At 62.3% G+C, this 22,821-nt stretch overlaps 1 non-coding gene and 4 pseudogenes across 1 annotated transcript; all 5 read left to right on the top strand.

Moving 5' to 3' along the window:
• The first annotated feature begins 3,521 nt into the window (after nt 1–3,521).
• Nucleotides 3,522–3,640, top strand: LOC142870393 (5S ribosomal RNA). The gene has a single exon (XR_012918796.1). It is a non-coding gene; the product is annotated as a 5S ribosomal RNA (ribosomal RNA).
• Nucleotides 3,641–7,459: 3,819 nt separating this feature from the next.
• LOC142870140 (uncharacterized) lies at nt 7,460–7,578 on the top strand (annotated as a pseudogene).
• A 3,823-nt stretch (nt 7,579–11,401) lies between these two features.
• On the top strand, nt 11,402–11,520 carry LOC142870139 (uncharacterized; annotated as a pseudogene).
• Nucleotides 11,521–15,336: 3,816 nt separating this feature from the next.
• LOC142870138 (uncharacterized) lies at nt 15,337–15,455 on the top strand (annotated as a pseudogene).
• A 3,823-nt stretch (nt 15,456–19,278) lies between these two features.
• Nucleotides 19,279–19,397, top strand: LOC142870136 (uncharacterized; annotated as a pseudogene).
• Nucleotides 19,398–22,821: the final 3,424 nt, after the last annotated feature.

Raw genomic sequence — 22,821 nt, 5'->3', positions numbered from 1 at the left:
TGAGGGAGTATGTGACCAGAACTCCTCCCGTTGCTTTTGGGGTTCTATGGGCTACACGTAGGAATCTTTGGTGGTGGCACCTGATGTTCGGGGATCCGGAGTCACACCCAGACCTGCTCCACAGGCCTCCTTTTACTTTTCTCTTCGGATTCATTTTTTTTTTTTTTTTTTTGAGACAGAGTCTCGGTTTGTTGCCCAGGCTAGAGTGAGTGCCGTGGCGTCAGCCTAGCTCACAGCAACTTCAAACTCCTGGGCTCGAGTGATCCTTCTGCCTCAGCCTCCAGGGTAGCTGGGACTGCAGGCATGCGCCACCATGCCCCGCTAATTTTTTATATATATATCAGTTGGCCAATTAATTTCTTTCTATTTATAGTAGAGACGGGGTCTCGCTCTTGCTCAGGCTGGTTTTGAACTCCTGACCTTGAGCAATCCGCCCGCCTCGGCCTCCCAAGAGCTAGGATTACAGGCGTGAGCCACAGCGCCCGGCCGGATTCATTATTTTTAAAAAGTGTCTCTTATCTCTATTATTGCATTTTCTTTTCTCTCTCTTTTCAAGCAGATGATGGGAGTCCAAGTATTAAGGTGACATGTGTTGCCCGTGCCCCCCTCCCCCCCCGTGTTCTTATTCATTTACCTCTCATGTTGTTCCAGCATATTGTGGGGGCACCAATGTTAAGGTCGGGTGCGTTGCCCTCTCCCAGCCTCCCCCCTCGGGTCAGAGCTTCAAGTGCGCCCATCCCCCAGTCGGTGCGTACCCACCCCATTCCTAATGGATGTGTATGCCCATCCCCTCCCCCCACCCGCCCGACACCCACCCGAAGAAGGTGATTCCTCTGTGTCCACTTAGGTGTCCATCGGTTCGTACCCATTTGCTGGTGAGCGCGAGCACGTGGTGCTCGTGTGTCCATTCTTGGGATACTTGGCTTACTGGAACGGGTTCCAGCTCTGGCCAGGAGAACCACGAGAGGTGCCCCCTCACCGCTGCTCCTCATAGCCGAATAGCACTCCGTGGTGTCCACGCGCCACATTTTATTTACCCACTCGTGGGTCGATGGGCACTCGGGTGGCTTCCAGGTCTTTGCGATTGTGACTTGTGCCCTGACACTAACCCTAACCCTTACCCAGCCCGTCTCCTCCACGGCCCCTGCCTGACTGACTCCTTCCCGCCCGGCCTATCACCTGTCACCGTCCTCTGCCCCTGCCTGACACGCTCGTCCCCGCCCGGGCCGTCACCGTCCTCGGCCCCTGCCTGACGGGGCTCCTCCGTCGCCTGGGCCTTCCAAGGGCTTGGTGTGGACGCTGGTTCCAGGACGCCCTCCCAGGAACCCGGTAGCAGGGCGGCCGCAGCGTCTCGTGCAACCCAACCGTCCGCCGGCTGGCCGCCGTCGCTAAGTGGCCTGCGGGGGACGTGCTCCCGCTGTGCCGTGGGGGCCCAGCCTGGTGTCTTCTCTGAGGCCCCGCGGCTGCCGCTCCCCGCAAGGGGATAGCCGCGGAGGTGGGGACCGCCTCCTCATGGGGACGTACACCCAGCTCTCCACGTCGGATTCCGGGGCTCTCTGTCCTGCCAGAAGGCCCAGCTGGCCTGCGGGTCCTTAGAGTGGCAAAAACATCCGAAAACTGAGATTGAGGGTCCGGTGGGTGTCTGCACTTTTGTGCTGGGCACCCCAGGGAGGCCCGGGGGCTGGCTGGACAACGTGGTCTGCTGGGCTGGGGGGGGGGTTTGGAGGAGCAACTGATGCCCTTTGCACTTTGGGTAGCAAGTGTCTGAGGTGTCTCTGGGCCCTGTGCCATGTGGGGGCGGGGGCGGGGTGGGAGGAGGAGGAGGAGGAGGAGGAGGAGGAGGAGGAGGTGGGAAGGGCCGTGGCCTGCAGTGGTGTTCCCCGGGGTGGCATAGCATGTGGCTTCTTCCACGGGATGCTTGGCCTGGGCTCCCTGCACCTGGGCCTTTGGAGGACTGGCCCTGTGCTTGCCAACACTTCCTGCAGGGACCCAGAGCTGGGAGGTTGCATCTCTCAGCCCTGGGTCGGGCAGAGCCCCAGCGGGCCATGCCCACAACCTCTCTCAGCAGGGGTCCCCCAGAAGGCTCCTTTGGGACCAGGATTCTCTTGCGGGTGACTCTTTAAGGTCTGGCCCCTGGATGGAGGGGCACCAGGAGTAGAGGAGCAGGAAGGGGAAGGGGGTGGCCATGCGAGGGGACACTTTCAGGCCAAGTCCCAGCTTCAGTCTGATCCTCCTGGGAACCCCGGGGTGGACATCACACCTCCTGGTTGCCCCGCTCTGAGACAAGGAGCCGGGCTTCGCATTCCCACAGCAGCCAGTCGTGGGCTGAGGACACCTGGGGCGTTGGGAACTCCCTGGCTTCTCCTTGGCTTAACATCTGGAGCTGCTTGTGAATTGTGCCGCCACACACACCCGAGTGCAGGTGTCTTCTGCACAGACTGCGGGCCTCGCTCTTCTGAGTGCCGCTAGCTCGCGACCCACCCACGGGTGAACCTGGTCAGGGTACTTTCTCTCAGGGGCAGACTCTGATCCGGGCGGGCTACCGGTGTCTCTGTTTGCTCCTTTCTTTCTTCCACTTCGGGAAAGGCTTCCTTACTGGGTGTGGAAATCTCTTATGCCTTTCCTCGCCTATTCTGTCAGCTCTAAAATTCTCTTTCGGTTGCCACCCTCACAGATGGATTAGGAAACTCTTTGCGGTGCACTCATTAGTGAAATGACCTCAATGACGCTGGAATCCAATATCTAATGGCCGATTTTTAGCGAGTCCACACGCCAGGGTGGTTGGGGTCCAGTGCAGCCCCGGCCAGGCCCAGGCCCCTTGGACTGGGCCACAGGAGGACACAGAGGAGGGTCCCGGCCCCCACGGTAGCGGTGCGGGCAGTTCTCCAAGGGCTTGGGTGTTTTCCAGAGGGAGGAGATGGAGGGGACTGATTTCTTCAGCGCCCCACAAACCACCCCACCCCACCCATGGGACACATCCCGAGAGAGAGAGACGCCCCATACACTGGCTCCCCTCCCCCGTGCGCTGTGCCCCAGCCCTGGCCCGGGGGAATAGGCGGCCGCCGGGCCACAGGGTGGGGGGCGCAGCTGAAAGGGGTTGTGGGGGAGGGCCGCCCCTGGCTGGGGTCAAAGGGCGAGCGCCCCGCCCCTCCCGCCCGTGCGCAGTCTGCGGCCCCGGCGCGCTGGGGGTGGGGGGCGGGGAGGTGAAGGAGGCCAGGCGAGGAGAGGAGGGGGGCTTGAAGGTCTCCACCTTGGCGGGTCCAGCCGTGGAGGCGCATCTTGTGTGAGTGTGAGTGAGTGAGTGAGTGTGAGTGTGAGTGTGTGTGTGTACAGAGACAGCCCCCAACCCCGGCCCGCCGCTCCCTGCCCGCCCCGCCTGTCACCCCCCGTCCCTCGGAGCCCGCGGGACCCGGCCGGCGAACTCAACAGGCCCGACCCGGCGCGGGGCCTGGGGCGGGAGGAGGCGGCGGGGAAGCGCAGAGAGGCTCGGCTTCTTGAGCGGGGCAGGGGCGCCCTCCGCCGTCCACGGCCACACCACCCCGAACGCGCCCGATCCCGTCTGGTCTCGGAAGCTAAGCAGGGTCGGGCCTGGTTAGAACTTGGATGGGAGACCGCCTGGGAATACCGGGTGCCGTAGGCTTCTTCTTTTTTTTTTTTGCCTCTGGTTCTGTCGCGTTTCTGGGAGTGCGGGGGCGGCCCGGGGTGGGGGTGACCCCCACCCTCAGCGCCCGCCGCGGTGCCTGGCGCCCCAGCCCGCGCCGTTGGGCCTCCTCTTGTCCCGAGCCGTGACACCGCCGCCACGCGGCAGCATGCGTGGCTTCTGGACAGTCAGGTCTCAGACCAAAGGTCTGCTCTGTGGGAGCCGACACGCTGGAGGAAACCTTGAGAGTCTGAGAGGGGAGGGAGTTCCAGAAGAAGGCCAGGATGTCATTTTGAGGGAGTATGTGACCAGAACTCCTCCCGTTGCTTTTGGGGTTCTATGGGCTACACGTAGGAATCTTTGGTGGTGGCACCTGATGTTCGGGGATCCGGAGTCACACCCAGACCTGCTCCACAGGCCTCCTTTTACTTTTCTCTTCGGATTCATTTTTTTTTTTTTTTTTTTGAGACAGAGTCTCGGTTTGTTGCCCAGGCTAGAGTGAGTGCCGTGGCGTCAGCCTAGCTCACAGCAACTTCAAACTCCTGGGCTCGAGTGATCCTTCTGCCTCAGCCTCCAGGGTAGCTGGGACTGCAGGCATGCGCCACCATGCCCCGCTAATTTTTTATATATATATCAGTTGGCCAATTAATTTCTTTCTATTTATAGTAGAGACGGGGTCTCGCTCTTGCTCAGGCTGGTTTTGAACTCCTGACCTTGAGCAATCCGCCCGCCTCGGCCTCCCAAGAGCTAGGATTACAGGCGTGAGCCACAGCGCCCGGCCGGATTCATTATTTTTAAAAAGTGTCTCTTATCTCTATTATTGCATTTTCTTTTCTCTCTCTTTTCAAGCAGATGATGGGAGTCCAAGTATTAAGGTGACATGTGTTGCCCGTGCCCCCCTCCCCCCCCGTGTTCTTATTCATTTACCTCTCATGTTGTTCCAGCATATTGTGGGGGCACCAATGTTAAGGTCGGGTGCGTTGCCCTCTCCCAGCCTCCCCCCTCGGGTCAGAGCTTCAAGTGCGCCCATCCCCCAGTCGGTGCGTACCCACCCCATTCCTAATGGATGTGTATGCCCATCCCCTCCCCCCACCCGCCCGACACCCACCCGAAGAAGGTGATTCCTCTGTGTCCACTTAGGTGTCCATCGGTTCGTACCCATTTGCTGGTGAGCGCGAGCACGTGGTGCTCGTGTGTCCATTCTTGGGATACTTGGCTTACTGGAACGGGTTCCAGCTCTGGCCAGGAGAACCACGAGAGGTGCCCCCTCACCGCTGCTCCTCATAGCCGAATAGCACTCCGTGGTGTCCACGCGCCACATTTTATTTACCCACTCGTGGGTCGATGGGCACTCGGGTGGCTTCCAGGTCTTTGCGATTGTGACTTGTGCCCTGACACTAACCCTAACCCTTACCCAGCCCGTCTCCTCCACGGCCCCTGCCTGACTGACTCCTTCCCGCCCGGCCTATCACCTGTCACCGTCCTCTGCCCCTGCCTGACACGCTCGTCCCCGCCCGGGCCGTCACCGTCCTCGGCCCCTGCCTGACGGGGCTCCTCCGTCGCCTGGGCCTTCCAAGGGCTTGGTGTGGACGCTGGTTCCAGGACGCCCTCCCAGGAACCCGGTAGCAGGGCGGCCGCAGCGTCTCGTGCAACCCAACCGTCCGCCGGCTGGCCGCCGTCGCTAAGTGGCCTGCGGGGGACGTGCTCCCGCTGTGCCGTGGGGGCCCAGCCTGGTGTCTTCTCTGAGGCCCCGCGGCTGCCGCTCCCCGCAAGGGGATAGCCGCGGAGGTGGGGACCGCCTCCTCATGGGGACGTACACCCAGCTCTCCACGTCGGATTCCGGGGCTCTCTGTCCTGCCAGAAGGCCCAGCTGGCCTGCGGGTCCTTAGAGTGGCAAAAACATCCGAAAACTGAGATTGAGGGTCCGGTGGGTGTCTGCACTTTTGTGCTGGGCACCCCAGGGAGGCCCGGGGGCTGGCTGGACAACGTGGTCTGCTGGGCTGGGGGGGGGGTTTGGAGGAGCAACTGATGCCCTTTGCACTTTGGGTAGCAAGTGTCTGAGGTGTCTCTGGGCCCTGTGCCATGTGGGGGCGGGGGCGGGGTGGGAGGAGGAGGAGGAGGAGGAGGAGGAGGAGGAGGAGGTGGGAAGGGCCGTGGCCTGCAGTGGTGTTCCCCGGGGTGGCACAGCATGTGGCTTCTTCCACAGGCTGCTTGGCCTGGGCTCCCTGCACCTGGGCCTTTGGAGGACTGGCCCTGTGCTTGCCAACACTTCCTGCAGGGACCCAGAGCTGGGAGGTTGCATCTCTCAGCCCTGGGTCGGGCAGAGCCCCAGCGGGCCATGCCCACAACCTCTCTCAGCAGGGGTCCCCCAGAAGGCTCCTTTGGGACCAGGATTCTCTTGCGGGTGACTCTTTAAGGTCTGGCCCCTGGATGGAGGGGCACCAGGAGTAGAGGAGCAGGAAGGGGAAGGGGGTGGCCATGCGAGGGGACACTTTCAGGCCAAGTCCCAGCTTCAGTCTGATCCTCCTGGGAACCCCGGGGTGGACATCACACCTCCTGGTTGCCCCGCTCTGAGACAAGGAGCCGGGCTTCGCATTCCCACAGCAGCCAGTCGTGGGCTGAGGACACCTGGGGCGTTGGGAACTCCCTGGCTTCTCCTTGGTTTAACATCTGGAGCTGCTTGTGAATTGTGCCGCCACACACACCCGAGTGCAGGTGTCTTCTGCACAGACTGCGGGCCTCGCTCTTCTGAGTGCCGCTAGCTCGCGACCCACCCACGGGTGAACCTGGTCAGGGTACTTTCTCTCAGGGGCAGACTCTGATCCGGGCGGGCTACCGGTGTCTCTGTTTGCTCCTTTCTTTCTTCCACTTCGGGAAAGGCTTCCTTACTGGGTGTGGAAATCTCCTATGCCTTTCCTCGCCTATTCTGTCAGCTCTAAAATTCTCTTTCGGTTGCCACCCTCACAGATGGATTAGGAAACTCTTTGCGGTGCACTCATTAGTGAAATGACCTCAATGACGCTGGAATCCAATATCTAATGGCCGATTTTTAGCGAGTCCACACGCCAGGGTGGTTGGGGTCCAGTGCAGCCCCGGCCAGGCCCAGGCCCCTTGGACTGGGCCACAGGAGGACACAGAGGAGGGTCCCGGCCCCCACGGTAGCGGTGCGGGCAGTTCTCCAAGGGCTTGGGTGTTTTCCAGAGGGAGGAGATGGAGGGGACTGATTTCTTCAGCGCCCCACAAACCACGCCACCCCACCCCACCCATGGGACACATCCCGAGAGAGAGAGACGCCCCATACACTGGCTCCCCTCCCCCGTGCGCTGTGCCCCAGCCCTGGCCCGGGGGAATAGGCGGCCGCCGGGCCACAGGGTGGGGGGCGCAGCTGAAAGGGGTTGTGGGGGAGGGCCGCCCCTGGCTGGGGTCAAAGGGCGAGCGCCCCGCCCCTCCCGCCCGTGCGCAGTCTGCGGCCCCGGCGCGCTGGGGGTGGGGGGCGGGGAGGTGAAGGAGGCCAGGCGAGGAGAGGAGGGGGGCTTGAAGGTCTCCACCTGGGCGGGTCCAGCCGTGGAGGCGCATCTTGTGTGAGTGTGAGTGAGTGAGTGAGTGTGAGTGTGAGTGTGTGTGTGTACAGAGACAGCCCCCAACCCCGGCCCGCCGCTCCCTGCCCGCCCCGCCTGTCACCCCCCGTCCCTCGGAGCCCGCGGGACCCGGCCGGCGAACTCAACAGGCCCGACCCGGCGCGGGGCCTGGGGCGGGAGGAGGCGGCGGGGAAGCGCAGAGAGGCTCGGCTTCTTGAGCGGGGCAGGGGCGCCCTCCGCCGTCCACGGCCACACCACCCCGAACGCGCCCGATCCCGTCTGGTCTCGGAAGCTAAGCAGGGTCGGGCCTGGTTAGAACTTGGATGGGAGACCGCCCGGGAATACCGGGTGCCGTAGGCTTCTTCTTTTTTTTTTTTGCCTCTGGTTCTGTCGCGTTTCTGGGAGTGCGGGGGCGGCCCGGGGTGGGGGTGACCCCCACCCTCAGCGCCCGCCGCGGTGCCTGGCGCCCCAGCCCGCGCCGTTGGGCCTCCTCTTGTCCCGAGCCGTGACACCGCCGCCACGCGGCAGCATGCGTGGCTTCTGGACAGTCAGGTCTCAGACCAAAGGTCTGCTCTGTGGGAGCCGACACGCTGGAGGAAACCTTGAGAGTCTGAGAGGGGAGGGAGTTCCAGAAGAAGGCCAGGATGTCATTTTGAGGGAGTATGTGACCAGAACTCCTCCCGTTGCTTTTGGGGTTCTATGGGCTACACGTAGGAATCTTTGGTGGTGGCACCTGATGTTCGGGGATCCGGAGTCACACCCAGACCTGCTCCACAGGCCTCCTTTTACTTTTCTCTTCGGATTCATTTTTTTTTTTTTTTTTTTTTGAGACAGAGTCTCGGTTTGTTGCCCAGGCTAGAGTGAGTGCCGTGGCGTTAGCCTAGCTCACAGCAACTTCAAACTCCTGGGCTCGAGTGATCCTTCTGCCTCAGCCTCCAGGGTAGCTGGGACTGCAGGCATGCGCCACCATGCCCCGCTAATTTTTTATATATATATCAGTTGGCCAATTAATTTCTTTCTATTTATAGTAGAGACGGGGTCTCGCTCTTGCTCAGGCTGGTTTTGAACTCCTGACCTTGAGCAATCCGCCCGCCTCGGCCTCCCAAGAGCTAGGATTACAGGCGTGAGCCACAGCGCCCGGCCGGATTCATTATTTTTAAAAAGTGTCTCTTATCTCTATTATTGCATTTTCTTTTCTCTCTCTTTTCAAGCAGATGATGGGAGTCCAAGTATTAAGGTGACATGTGTTGCCCGTGCCCCCCTCCCCCCCCCCGTGTTCTTATTCATTTACCTCTCATGTTGTTCCAGCATATTGTGGGGGCACCAATGTTAAGGTCGGGTGCGTTGCCCTCTCCCAGCCTCCCCCCTCGGGTCAGAGCTTCAAGTGCGCCCATCCCCCAGTCGGTGCGTACCCACCCCATTCCTAATGGATGTGTATGCCCATCCCCTCCCCCCACCCGCCCGACACCCACCCGAAGAAGGTGATTCCTCTGTGTCCACTTAGGTGTCCATCGGTTCGTACCCATTTGCTGGTGAGCGCGAGCACGTGGTGCTCGTGTGTCCATTCTTGGGATACTTGGCTTACTGGAACGGGTTCCAGCTCTGGCCAGGAGAACCACGAGAGGTGCCCCCTCACCGCTGCTCCTCATAGCCGAATAGCACTCCGTGGTGTCCACGCGCCACATTTTATTTACCCACTCGTGGGTCGATGGGCACTCGGGTGGCTTCCAGGTCTTTGCGATTGTGACTTGTGCCCTGACACTAACCCTAACCCTTACCCAGCCCGTCTCCTCCACGGCCCCTGCCTGACTGACTCCTTCCCGCCCGGCCTATCACCTGTCACCGTCCTCTGCCCCTGCCTGACACGCTCGTCCCCGCCCGGGCCGTCACCGTCCTCGGCCCCTGCCTGACGGGGCTCCTCCGTCGCCTGGGCCTTCCAAGGGCTTGGTGTGGACGCTGGTTCCAGGACGCCCTCCCAGGAACCCGGTAGCAGGGCGGCCGCAGCGTCTCGTGCAACCCAACCGTCCGCCGGCTGGCCGCCGTCGCTAAGTGGCCTGCGGGGGACGTGCTCCCGCTGTGCCGTGGGGGCCCAGCCTGGTGTCTTCTCTGAGGCCCCGCGGCTGCCGCTCCCCGCAAGGGGATAGCCGCGGAGGTGGGGACCGCCTCCTCATGGGGACGTATACCCAGCTCTCCACGTCGGATTCCGGGGCTCTCTGTCCTGCCAGAAGGCCCAGCTGGCCTGCGGGTCCTTAGAGTGGCAAAAACATCCGAAAACTGAGATTGAGGGTCCGGTGGGTGTCTGCACTTTTGTGCTGGGCACCCCAGGGAGGCCCGGGGGCTGGCTGGACAACGTGGTCTGCTGGGCTGGGGGGGGGGTTTGGAGGAGCAACTGATGCCCTTTGCACTTTGGGTAGCAAGTGTCTGAGGTGTCTCTGGGCCCTGTGCCATGTGGGGGCGGGGGCGGGGTGGGAGGAGGAGGAGGAGGAGGAGGAGGAGGAGGAGGAGGTGGGAAGGGCCGTGGCCTGCAGTGGTGTTCCCCGGGGTGGCACAGCATGTGGCTTCTTCCACGGGATGCTTGGCCTGGGCTCCCTGCACCTGGGCCTTTGGAGGACTGGCCCTGTGCTTGCCAACACTTCCTGCAGGGACCCAGAGCTGGGAGGTTGCATCTCTCAGCCCTGGGTCGGGCAGAGCCCCAGCGGGCCATGCCCACAACCTCTCTCAGCAGGGGTCCCCCAGAAGGCTCCTTTGGGACCAGGATTCTCTTGCGGGTGACTCTTTAAGGTCTGGCCCCTGGATGGAGGGGCACCAGGAGTAGAGGAGCAGGAAGGGGAAGGGGGTGGCCATGCGAGGGGACACTTTCAGGCCAAGTCCCAGCTTCAGTCTGATCCTCCTGGGAACCCCGGGGTGGACATCACACCTCCTGGTTGCCCCGCTCTGAGACAAGGAGCCGGGCTTCGCATTCCCACAGCAGCCAGTCGTGGGCTGAGGACACCTGGGGCGTTGGGAACTCCCTGGCTTCTCCTTGGTTTAACATCTGGAGCTGCTTGTGAATTGTGCCGCCACACACACCCGAGTGCAGGTGTCTTCTGCACAGACTGCGGGCCTCGCTCTTCTGAGTGCCGCTAGCTCGCGACCCACCCACTGGTGAACCTGGTCAGGGTACTTTCTCTCAGGGGCAGACTCTGATCCGGGCGGGCTACCGGTGTCTCTGTTTGCTCCTTTCTTTCTTCCACTTCGGGAAAGGCTTCCTTACTGGGTGTGGAAATCTCCTATGCCTTTCCTCGCCTATTCTGTCAGCTCTAAAATTCTCTTTCGGTTGCCACCCTCACAGATGGATTAGGAAACTCTTTGCGGTGCACTCATTAGTGAAATGACCTCAATGACGCTGGAATCCAATATCTAATGGCCGATTTTTAGCGAGTCCACACGCCAGGGTGGTTGGGGTCCAGTGCAGCCCCGGCCAGGCCCAGGCCCCTTGGACTGGGCCACAGGAGGACACAGAGGAGGGTCCCGGCCCCCACGGTAGCGGTGCGGGCAGTTCTCCAAGGGCTTGGGTGTTTTCCAGAGGGAGGAGATGGAGGGGACTGATTTCTTCAGCGCCCCACAAACCACGCCACCCCACCCCACCCATGGGACACATCCCGAGAGAGAGAGACGCCCCATACACTGGCTCCCCTCCCCCGTGCGCTGTGCCCCAGCCCTGGCCCGGGGGAATAGGCGGCCGCCGGGCCACAGGGTGGGGGGCGCAGCTGAAAGGGGTTGTGGGGGAGGGCCGCCCCTGGCTGGGGTCAAAGGGCGAGCGCCCCGCCCCTCCCGCCCGTGCGCAGTCTGCGGCCCCGGCGCGCTGGGGGTGGGGGGCGGGGAGGTGAAGGAGGCCAGGCGAGGAGAGGAGGGGGGCTTGAAGGTCTCCACCTGGGCGGGTCCAGCCGTGGAGGCGCATCTTGTGTGAGTGTGAGTGAGTGAGTGAGTGTGAGTGTGAGTGTGTGTGTGTACAGAGACAGCCCCCAACCCCGGCCCGCCGCTCCCTGCCCGCCCCGCCTGTCACCCCCCGTCCCTCGGAGCCCGCGGGACCCGGCCGGCGAACTCAACAGGCCCGACCCGGCGCGGGGCCTGGGGCGGGAGGAGGCGGCGGGGAAGCGCAGAGAGGCTCGGCTTCTTGAGCGGGGCAGGGGCGCCCTCCGCCGTCCACGGCCACACCACCCCGAACGCGCCCGATCCCGTCTGGTCTCGGAAGCTAAGCAGGGTCGGGCCTGGTTAGAACTTGGATGGGAGACCGCCCGGGAATACCGGGTGCCGTAGGCTTCTTCTTTTTTTTTTTTGCCTCTGGTTCTGTCGCGTTTCTGGGAGTGCGGGGGCGGCCCGGGGTGGGGGTGACCCCCACCCTCAGCGCCCGCCGCGGTGCCTGGCGCCCCAGCCCGCGCCGTTGGGCCTCCTCTTGTCCCGAGCCGTGACACCGCCGCCACGCGGCAGCATGCGTGGCTTCTGGACAGTCAGGTCTCAGACCAAAGGTCTGCTCTGTGGGAGCCGACACGCTGGAGGAAACCTTGAGAGTCTGAGAGGGGAGGGAGTTCCAGAAGAAGGCCAGGATGTCATTTTGAGGGAGTATGTGACCAGAACTCCTCCCGTTGCTTTTGGGGTTCTATGGGCTACACGTAGGAATCTTTGGTGGTGGCACCTGATGTTCGGGGATCCGGAGTCACACCCAGACCTGCTCCACAGGCCTCCTTTTACTTTTCTCTTCGGATTCATTTTTTTTTTTTTTTTTTTTTGAGACAGAGTCTCGGTTTGTTGCCCAGGCTAGAGTGAGTGCCGTGGCGTTAGCCTAGCTCACAGCAACTTCAAACTCCTGGGCTCGAGTGATCCTTCTGCCTCAGCCTCCAGGGTAGCTGGGACTGCAGGCATGCGCCACCATGCCCCGCTAATTTTTTATATATATATCAGTTGGCCAATTAATTTCTTTCTATTTATAGTAGAGACGGGGTCTCGCTCTTGCTCAGGCTGGTTTTGAACTCCTGACCTTGAGCAATCCGCCCGCCTCGGCCTCCCAAGAGCTAGGATTACAGGCGTGAGCCACAGCGCCCGGCCGGATTCATTATTTTTAAAAAGTGTCTCTTATCTCTATTATTGCATTTTCTTTTCTCTCTCTTTTCAAGCAGATGATGGGAGTCCAAGTATTAAGGTGACATGTGTTGCCCGTGCCCCCCTCCCCCCCCGTGTTCTTATTCATTTACCTCTCATGTTGTTCCAGCATATTGTGGGGGCACCAATGTTAAGGTCGGGTGCGTTGCCCTCTCCCAGCCTCCCCCCTCGGGTCAGAGCTTCAAGTGCGCCCATCCCCCAGTCGGTGCGTACCCACCCCATTCCTAATGGATGTGTATGCCCATCCCCTCCCCCCACCCGCCCGACACCCACCCGAAGAAGGTGATTCCTCTGTGTCCACTTAGGTGTCCATCGGTTCGTACCCATTTGCTGGTGAGCGCGAGCACGTGGTGCTCGTGTGTCCATTCTTGGGATACTTGGCTTACTGGAACGGGTTCCAGCTCTGGCCAGGAGAACCACGAGAGGTGCCCCCTCACCGCTGCTCCTCATAGCCGAATAGCACTCCGTGGTGTCCACGCGCCACATTTTATTTACCCACTCGTGGGTCGATGGGCACTCGGGTGGCTTCCAGGTCTTTGCGATTGTGACTTGTGCCCTGACACTAACCCTAACCCTTACCCAGCCCGTCTCCTCCACGGCCCCTGCCTGACTGACTCCTTCCCGCCCGGCCTATCACCTGTCACCGTCCTCTGCCCCTGCCTGACACGCTCGTCCCCGCCCGGGCCGTCACCGTCCTCGGCCCCTGCCTGACGGGGCTCCTCCGTCGCCTGGGCCTTCCAAGGGCTTGGTGTGGACGCTGGTTCCAGGACGCCCTCCCAGGAACCCGGTAGCAGGGCGGCCGCAGCGTCTCGTGCAACCCAACCGTCCGCCGGCTGGCCGCCGTCGCTAAGTGGCCTGCGGGGGACGTGCTCCCGCTGTGCCGTGGGGGCCCAGCCTGGTGTCTTCTCTGAGGCCCCGCGGCTGCCGCTCCCCGCAAGGGGATAGCCGCGGAGGTGGGGACCGCCTCCTCATGGGGACGTATACCCAGCTCTCCACGTCGGATTCCGGGGCTCTCTGTCCTGCCAGAAGGCCCAGCTGGCCTGCGGGTCCTTAGAGTGGCAAAAACATCCGAAAACTGAGATTGAGGGTCCGGTGGGTGTCTGCACTTTTGTGCTGGGCACCCCAGGGAGGCCCGGGGGCTGGCTGGACAACGTGGTCTGCTGGGCTGGGGGGGGGGGTTTGGAGGAGCAACTGATGCCCTTTGCACTTTGGGTAGCAAGTGTCTGAGGTGTCTCTGGGCCCTGTGCCATGTGGGGGCGGGGGCGGGGTGGGAGGAGGAGGAGGAGGAGGAGGAGGAGGAGGTGGGAAGGGCCGTGGCCTGCAGTGGTGTTCCCCGGGGTGGCACAGCATGTGGCTTCTTCCACGGGATGCTTGGCCTGGGCTCCCTGCACCTGGGCCTTTGGAGGACTGGCCCTGTGCTTGCCAACACTTCCTGCAGGGACCCAGAGCTGGGAGGTTGCATCTCTCAGCCCTGGGTCGGGCAGAGCCCCAGCGGGCCATGCCCACAACCTCTCTCAGCAGGGGTCCCCCAGAAGGCTCCTTTGGGACCAGGATTCTCTTGCGGGTGACTCTTTAAGGTCTGGCCCCTGGATGGAGGGGCACCAGGAGTAGAGGAGCAGGAAGGGGAAGGGGGTGGCCATGCGAGGGGACACTTTCAGGCCAAGTCCCAGCTTCAGTCTGATCCTCCTGGGAACCCCGGGGTGGACATCACACCTCCTGGTTGCCCCGCTCTGAGACAAGGAGCCGGGCTTCGCATTCCCACAGCAGCCAGTCGTGGGCTGAGGACACCTGGGGCGTTGGGAACTCCCTGGCTTCTCCTTGGTTTAACATCTGGAGCTGCTTGTGAATTGTGCCGCCACACACACCCGAGTGCAGGTGTCTTCTGCACAGACTGCGGGCCTCGCTCTTCTGAGTGCCGCTAGCTCGCGACCCACCCACTGGTGAACCTGGTCAGGGTACTTTCTCTCAGGGGCAGACTCTGATCCGGGCGGGCTACCGGTGTCTCTGTTTGCTCCTTTCTTTCTTCCACTTCGGGAAAGGCTTCCTTACTGGGTGTGGAAATCTCCTATGCCTTTCCTCGCCTATTCTGTCAGCTCTAAAATTCTCTTTCGGTTGCCACCCTCACAGATGGATTAGGAAACTCTTTGCGGTGCACTCATTAGTGAAATGACCTCAATGACGCTGGAATCCAATATCTAATGGCCGATTTTTAGCGAGTCCACACGCCAGGGTGGTTGGGGTCCAGTGCAGCCCCGGCCAGGCCCAGGCCCCTTGGACTGGGCCACAGGAGGACACAGAGGAGGGTCCCGGCCCCCACGGTAGCGGTGCGGGCAGTTCTCCAAGGGCTTGGGTGTTTTCCAGAGGGAGGAGATGGAGGGGACTGATTTCTTCAGCGCCCCACAAACCACGCCACCCCACCCCACCCATGGGACACATCCCGAGAGAGAGAGACGCCCCATACACTGGCTCCCCTCCCCCGTGCGCTGTGCCCCAGCCCTGGCCCGGGGGAATAGGCGGCCGCCGGGCCACAGGGTGGGGGGCGCAGCTGAAAGGGGTTGTGGGGGAGGGCCGCCCCTGGCTGGGGTCAAAGGGCGAGCGCCCCGCCCCTCCCGCCCGTGCGCAGTCTGCGGCCCCGGCGCGCTGGGGGTGGGGGGCGGGGAGGTGAAGGAGGCCAGGCGAGGAGAGGAGGGGGGCTTGAAGGTCTCCACCTGGGCGGGTCCAGCCGTGGAGGCGCATCTTGTGTGAGTGTGAGTGAGTGAGTGAGTGTGAGTGTGAGTGTGTGTGTGTACAGAGACAGCCCCCAACCCCGGCCCGCCGCTCCCTGCCCGCCCCGCCTGTCACCCCCCGTCCCTCGGAGCCCGCGGGACCCGGCCGGCGAACTCAACAGGCCCGACCCGGCGCGGGGCCTGGGGCGGGAGGAGGCGGCGGGGAAGCGCAGAGAGGCTCGGCTTCTTGAGCGGGGCAGGGGCGCCCTCCGCCGTCCACGGCCACACCACCCCGAACGCGCCCGATCCCGTCTGGTCTCGGAAGCTAAGCAGGGTCGGGCCTGGTTAGAACTTGGATGGGAGACCGCCCGGGAATACCGGGTGCCGTAGGCTTCTTCTTTTTTTTTTTTGCCTCTGGTTCTGTCGCGTTTCTGGGAGTGCGGGGGCGGCCCGGGGTGGGGGTGACCCCCACCCTCAGCGCCCGCCGCGGTGCCTGGCGCCCCAGCCCGCGCCGTTGGGCCTCCTCTTGTCCCGAGCCGTGACACCGCCGCCACGCGGCAGCATGCGTGGCTTCTGGACAGTCAGGTCTCAGACCAAAGGTCTGCTCTGTGGGAGCCGACACGCTGGAGGAAACCTTGAGAGTCTGAGAGGGGAGGGAGTTCCAGAAGAAGGCCAGGATGTCATTTTGAGGGAGTATGTGACCAGAACTCCTCCCGTTGCTTTTGGGGTTCTATGGGCTACACGTAGGAATCTTTGGTGGTGGCACCTGATGTTCGGGGATCCGGAGTCACACCCAGACCTGCTCCACAGGCCTCCTTTTACTTTTCTCTTCGGATTCATTTTTTTTTTTTTTTTTTTTTGAGACAGAGTCTCGGTTTGTTGCCCAGGCTAGAGTGAGTGCCGTGGCGTTAGCCTAGCTCACAGCAACTTCAAACTCCTGGGCTCGAGTGATCCTTCTGCCTCAGCCTCCAGGGTAGCTGGGACTGCAGGCATGCGCCACCATGCCCCGCTAATTTTTTATATATATATCAGTTGGCCAATTAATTTCTTTCTATTTATAGTAGAGACGGGGTCTCGCTCTTGCTCAGGCTGGTTTTGAACTCCTGACCTTGAGCAATCCGCCCGCCTCGGCCTCCCAAGAGCTAGGATTACAGGCGTGAGCCACAGCGCCCGGCCGGATTCATTATTTTTAAAAAGTGTCTCTTATCTCTATTATTGCATTTTCTTTTCTCTCTCTTTTCAAGCAGATGATGGGAGTCCAAGTATTAAGGTGACATGTGTTGCCCGTGCCCCCCTCCCCCCCCCCGTGTTCTTATTCATTTACCTCTCATGTTGTTCCAGCATATTGTGGGGGCACCAATGTTAAGGTCGGGTGCGTTGCCCTCTCCCAGCCTCCCCCCTCGGGTCAGAGCTTCAAGTGCGCCCATCCCCCAGTCGGTGCGTACCCACCCCATTCCTAATGGATGTGTATGCCCATCCCCTCCCCCCACCCGCCCGACACCCACCCGAAGAAGGTGATTCCTCTGTGTCCACTTAGGTGTCCATCGGTTCGTACCCATTTGCTGGTGAGCGCGAGCACGTGGTGCTCGTGTGTCCATTCTTGGGATACTTGGCTTACTGGAACGGGTTCCAGCTCTGGCCAGGAGAACCACGAGAGGTGCCCCCTCACCGCTGCTCCTCATAGCCGAATAGCACTCCGTGGTGTCCACGCGCCACATTTTATTTACCCACTCGTGGGTCGATGGGCACTCGGGTGGCTTCCAGGTCTTTGCGATTGTGACTTGTGCCCTGACACTAACCCTAACCCTTACCCAGCCCGTCTCCTCCACGGCCCCTGCCTGACTGACTCCTTCCCGCCCGGCCTATCACCTGTCACCGTCCTCTGCCCCTGCCTGACACGCTCGTCCCCGCCCGGGCCGTCACCGTCCTCGGCCCCTGCCTGACGGGGCTCCTCCGTCGCCTGGGCCTTCCAAGGGCTTGGTGTGGACGCTGGTTCCAGGACGCCCTCCCAGGAACCCGGTAGCAGGGCGGCCGCAGCGTCTCGTGCAACCCAACCGTCCGCCGGCTGGCCGCCGTCGCTAAGTGGCCTGCGGGGGACGTGCTCCCGCTGTGCCGTGGGGGCCCAGCCTGGTGTCTTCTCTGAGGCCCCGCGGCTGCCGCTCCCCGCAAGGGGAGAGCCGCGGAGGTGGGGACCGCCTCCTCATGGGGACGTATACCCAGCTCTCCACGTCGGATTCCGGGGCTCTCTGTCCTGCCAGAAGGCCCAGCTGGCCTGCGGGTCCTTAGAGTGGCAAAAACATCCGAAAACTGAGATTGAGGGTCCGGTGGGTGTCTGCACTTTTGTGCTGGGCACCCCAGGGAGGCCCGGGGGCTGGCTGGACAACGTGGTCTGCTGGGCTGGGGGGGGGGTTTGGAGGAGCAACTGATGCCCTTTGCACTTTGGGTAGCAAGTGTCTGAGGTGTCTCTGGGCCCTGTGCCATGTGGGGGCGGGGGCGGGGTGGGAGGAGGAGGAGGAGGAGGAGGAGGAGGAGGAGGAGGTGGGAAGGGCCGTGGCCTGCAGTGGTGTTCCCCGGGGTGGCACAGCATGTGGCTTCTTCCACGGGATGCTTGGCCTGGGCTCCCTGCACCTGGGCCTTTGGAGGACTGGCCCTGTGCTTGCCAACACTTCCTGCAGGGACCCAGAGCTGGGAGGTTGCATCTCTCAGCCCTGGGTCGGGCAGAGCCCCAGCGGGCCATGCCCACAACCTCTCTCAGCAGGGGTCCCCCAGAAGGCTCCTTTGGGACCAGGATTCTCTTGCGGGTGACTCTTTAAGGTCTGGCCCCTGGATGGAGGGGCACCAGGAGTAGAGGAGCAGGAAGGGGAAGGGGGTGGCCATGCGAGGGGACACTTTCAGGCCAAGTCCCAGCTTCAGTCTGATCCTCCTGGGAACCCCGGGGTGGACATCACACCTCCTGGTTGCCCCGCTCTGAGACAAGGAGCCGGGCTTCGCATTCCCACAGCAGCCAGTCGTGGGCTGAGGACACCTGGGGCGTTGGGAACTCCCTGGCTTCTCCTTGGTTTAACATCTGGAGCTGCTTGTGAATTGTGCCGCCACACACACCCGAGTGCAGGTGTCTTCTGCACAGACTGCGGGCCTCGCTCTTCTGAGTGCCGCTAGCTCGCGACCCACCCACTGGTGAACCTGGTCAGGGTACTTTCTCTCAGGGGCAGACTCTGATCCGGGCGGGCTACCGGTGTCTCTGTTTGCTCCTTTCTTTCTTCCACTTCGGGAAAGGCTTCCTTACTGGGTGTGGAAATCTCCTATGCCTTTCCTCGCCTATTCTGTCAGCTCTAAAATTCTCTTTCGGTTGCCACCCTCACAGATGGATTAGGAAACTCTTTGCGGTGCACTCATTAGTGAAATGACCTCAATGACGCTGGAATCCAATATCTAATGGCCGATTTTTAGCGAGTCCACACGCCAGGGTGGTTGGGGTCCAGTGCAGCCCCGGCCAGGCCCAGGCCCCTTGGACTGGGCCACAGGAGGACACAGAGGAGGGTCCCGGCCCCCACGGTAGCGGTGCGGGCAGTTCTCCAAGGGCTTGGGTGTTTTCCAGAGGGAGGAGATGGAGGGGACTGATTTCTTCAGCGCCCCACAAACCACGCCACCCCACCCCACCCATGGGACACATCCCGAGAGAGAGAGACGCCCCATACACTGGCTCCCCTCCCCCGTGCGCTGTGCCCCAGCCCTGGCCCGGGGGAATAGGCGGCCGCCGGGCCACAGGGTGGGGGGCGCAGCTGAAAGGGGTTGTGGGGGAGGGCCGCCCCTGGCTGGGGTCAAAGGGCGAGCGCCCCGCCCCTCCCGCCCGTGCGCAGTCTGCGGCCCCGGCGCGCTGGGGGTGGGGGGCGGGGAGGTGAAGGAGGCCAGGCGAGGAGAGGAGGGGGGCTTGAAGGTCTCCACCTGGGCGGGTCCAGCCGTGGAGGCGCATCTTGTGTGAGTGTGAGTGAGTGAGTGAGTGTGAGTGTGAGTGTGTGTGTGTACAGAGACAGCCCCCAACCCCGGCCCGCCGCTCCCTGCCCGCCCCGCCTGTCACCCCCCGTCCCTCGGAGCCCGCGGGACCCGGCCGGCGAACTCAACAGGCCCGACCCGGCGCGGGGCCTGGGGCGGGAGGAGGCGGCGGGGAAGCGCAGAGAGGCTCGGCTTCTTGAGCGGGGCAGGGGCGCCCTCCGCCGTCCACGGCCACACCACCCCGAACGCGCCCGATCCCGTCTGGTCTCGGAAGCTAAGCAGGGTCGGGCCTGGTTAGAACTTGGATGGGAGACCGCCCGGGAATACCGGGTGCCGTAGGCTTCTTCTTTTTTTTTTTTGCCTCTGGTTCTGTCGCCTTTCTGGGAGTGCGGGGGCGGCCCGGGGTGGGGGTGACCCCCACCCTCAGCGCCCGCCGCGGTGCCTGGCGCCCCAGCCCGCGCCGTTGGGCCTCCTCTTGTCCCGAGCCGTGACACCGCCGCCACGCGGCAGCATGCGTGGCTTCTGGACAGTCAGGTCTCAGACCAAAGGTCTGCTCTGTGGGAGCCGACACGCTGGAGGAAACCTTGAGAGTCTGAGAGGGGAGGGAGTTCCAGAAGAAGGCCAGGATGTCATTTTGAGGGAGTATGTGACCAGAACTCCTCCCGTTGCTTTTGGGGTTCTATGGGCTACACGTAGGAATCTTTGGTGGTGGCACCTGATGTTCGGGGATCCGGAGTCACACCCAGACCTGCTCCACAGGCCTCCTTTTACTTTTCTCTTCGGATTCATTTTTTTTTTTTTTTTTTTTTGAGACAGAGTCTCGGTTTGTTGCCCAGGCTAGAGTGAGTGCCGTGGCGTTAGCCTAGCTCACAGCAACTTCAAACTCCTGGGCTCGAGTGATCCTTCTGCCTCAGCCTCCAGGGTAGCTGGGACTGCAGGCATGCGCCACCATGCCCCGCTAATTTTTTATATATATATCAGTTGGCCAATTAATTTCTTTCTATTTATAGTAGAGACGGGGTCTCGCTCTTGCTCAGGCTGGTTTTGAACTCCTGACCTTGAGCAATCCGCCCGCCTCGGCCTCCCAAGAGCTAGGATTACAGGCGTGAGCCACAGCGCCCGGCCGGATTCATTATTTTTAAAAAGTGTCTCTTATCTCTATTATTGCATTTTCTTTTCTCTCTCTTTTCAAGCAGATGATGGGAGTCCAAGTATTAAGGTGACATGTGTTGCCCGTGCCCCCCTCCCCCCCCCCGTGTTCTTATTCATTTACCTCTCATGTTGTTCCAGCATATTGTGGGGGCACCAATGTTAAGGTCGGGTGCGTTGCCCTCTCCCAGCCTCCCCCCTCGGGTCAGAGCTTCAAGTGCGCCCATCCCCCAGTCGGTGCGTACCCACCCCATTCCTAATGGATGTGTATGCCCATCCCCTCCCCCCACCCGCCCGACACCCACCCGAAGAAGGTGATTCCTCTGTGTCCACTTAGGTGTCCATCGGTTCGTACCCATTTGCTGGTGAGCGCGAGCACGTGGTGCTCGTGTGTCCATTCTTGGGATACTTGGCTTACTGGAACGGGTTCCAGCTCTGGCCAGGAGAACCACGAGAGGTGCCCCCTCACCGCTGCTCCTCATAGCCGAATAGCACTCCGTGGTGTCCACGCGCCACATTTTATTTACCCACTCGTGGGTCGATGGGCACTCGGGTGGCTTCCAGGTCTTTGCGATTGTGACTTGTGCCCTGACACTAACCCTAACCCTTACCCAGCCCGTCTCCTCCACGGCCCCTGCCTGACTGACTCCTTCCCGCCCGGCCTATCACCTGTCACCGTCCTCTGCCCCTGCCTGACACGCTCGTCCCCGCCCGGGCCGTCACCGTCCTCGGCCCCTGCCTGACGGGGCTCCTCCGTCGCCTGGGCCTTCCAAGGGCTTGGTGTGGACGCTGGTTCCAGGACGCCCTCCCAGGAACCCGGTAGCAGGGCGGCCGCAGCGTCTCGTGCAACCCAACCGTCCGCCGGCTGGCCGCCGTCGCTAAGTGGCCTGCGGGGGACGTGCTCCCGCTGTGCCGTGGGGGCCCAGCCTGGTGTCTTCTCTGAGGCCCCGCGGCTGCCGCTCCCCGCAAGGGGATAGCCGCGGAGGTGGGGACCGCCTCCTCATGGGGACGTATACCCAGCTCTCCACGTCGGATTCCGGGGCTCTCTGTCCTGCCAGAAGGCCCAGCTGGCCTGCGGGTCCTTAGAGTGGCAAAAACATCCGAAAACTGAGATTGAGGGTCCGGTGGGTGTCTGCACTTTTGTGCTGGGCACCCCAGGGAGGCCCGGGGGCTGGCTGGACAACGTGGTCTGCTGGGCTGGGGGGGGGGTTTGGAGGAGCAACTGATGCCCTTTGCACTTTGGGTAGCAAGTGTCTGAGGTGTCTCTGGGCCCTGTGCCATGTGGGGGCGGGGGCGGGGTGGGAGGAGGAGGAGGAGGAGGAGGAGGAGGAGGAGGAGGTGGGAAGGGCCGTGGCCTGCAGTGGTGTTCCCCGGGGTGGCACAGCATGTGGCTTCTTCCACGGGATGCTTGGCCTGGGCTCCCTGCACCTGGGCCTTTGGAGGACTGGCCCTGTGCTTGCCAACACTTCCTGCAGGGACCCAGAGCTGGGAGGTTGCATCTCTCAGCCCTGGGTCGGGCAGAGCCCCAGCGGGCCATGCCCACAACCTCTCTCAGCAGGGGTCCCCCAGAAGGCTCCTTTGGGACCAGGATTCTCTTGCGGGTGACTCTTTAAGGTCTGGCCCCTGGATGGAGGGGCACCAGGAGTAGAGGAGCAGGAAGGGGAAGGGGGTGGCCATGCGAGGGGACACTTTCAGGCCAAGTCCCAGCTTCAGTCTGATCCTCCTGGGAACCCCGGGGTGGACATCACACCTCCTGGTTGCCCCGCTCTGAGACAAGGAGCCGGGCTTCGCATTCCCACAGCAGCCAGTCGTGGGCTGAGGACACCTGGGGCGTTGGGAACTCCCTGGCTTCTCCTTGGTTTAACATCTGGAGCTGCTTGTGAATTGTGCCGCCACACACACCCGAGTGCAGGTGTCTTCTGCACAGACTGCGGGCCTCGCTCTTCTGAGTGCCGCTAGCTCGCGACCCACCCACTGGTGAACCTGGTCAGGGTACTTTCTCTCAGGGGCAGACTCTGATCCGGGCGGGCTACCGGTGTCTCTGTTTGCTCCTTTCTTTCTTCCACTTCGGGAAAGGCTTCCTTACTGGGTGTGGAAATCTCCTATGCCTTTCCTCGCCTATTCTGTCAGCTCTAAAATTCTCTTTCGGTTGCCACCCTCACAGATGGATTAGGAAACTCTTTGCGGTGCACTCATTAGTGAAATGACCTCAATGACGCTGGAATCCAATATCTAATGGCCGATTTTTAGCGAGTCCACACGCCAGGGTGGTTGGGGTCCAGTGCAGCCCCGGCCAGGCCCAGGCCCCTTGGACTGGGCCACAGGAGGACACAGAGGAGGGTCCCGGCCCCCACGGTAGCGGTGCGGGCAGTTCTCCAAGGGCTTGGGTGTTTTCCAGAGGGAGGAGATGGAGGGGACTGATTTCTTCAGCGCCCCACAAACCACGCCACCCCACCCCACCCCACCCATGGGACACATCCCGAGAGAGAGAGACGCCCCATACACTGGCTCCCCTCCCCCGTGCGCTGTGCCCCAGCCCTGGCCCGGGGGAATAGGCGGCCGCCGGGCCACAGGGTGGGGGGCGCAGCTGAAAGGGGTTGTGGGGGAGGGCCGCCCC

Source organism: Microcebus murinus, chromosome 3 (genome assembly GCF_040939455.1).
Source record: "Microcebus murinus isolate Inina chromosome 3, M.murinus_Inina_mat1.0, whole genome shotgun sequence".
Classification (NCBI taxonomy): domain Eukaryota; kingdom Metazoa; phylum Chordata; class Mammalia; order Primates; family Cheirogaleidae; genus Microcebus; species Microcebus murinus.
Note: the sequence above shows the minus strand (reverse complement) of the source record. Positions and strands in the feature narration are given on the sequence as shown.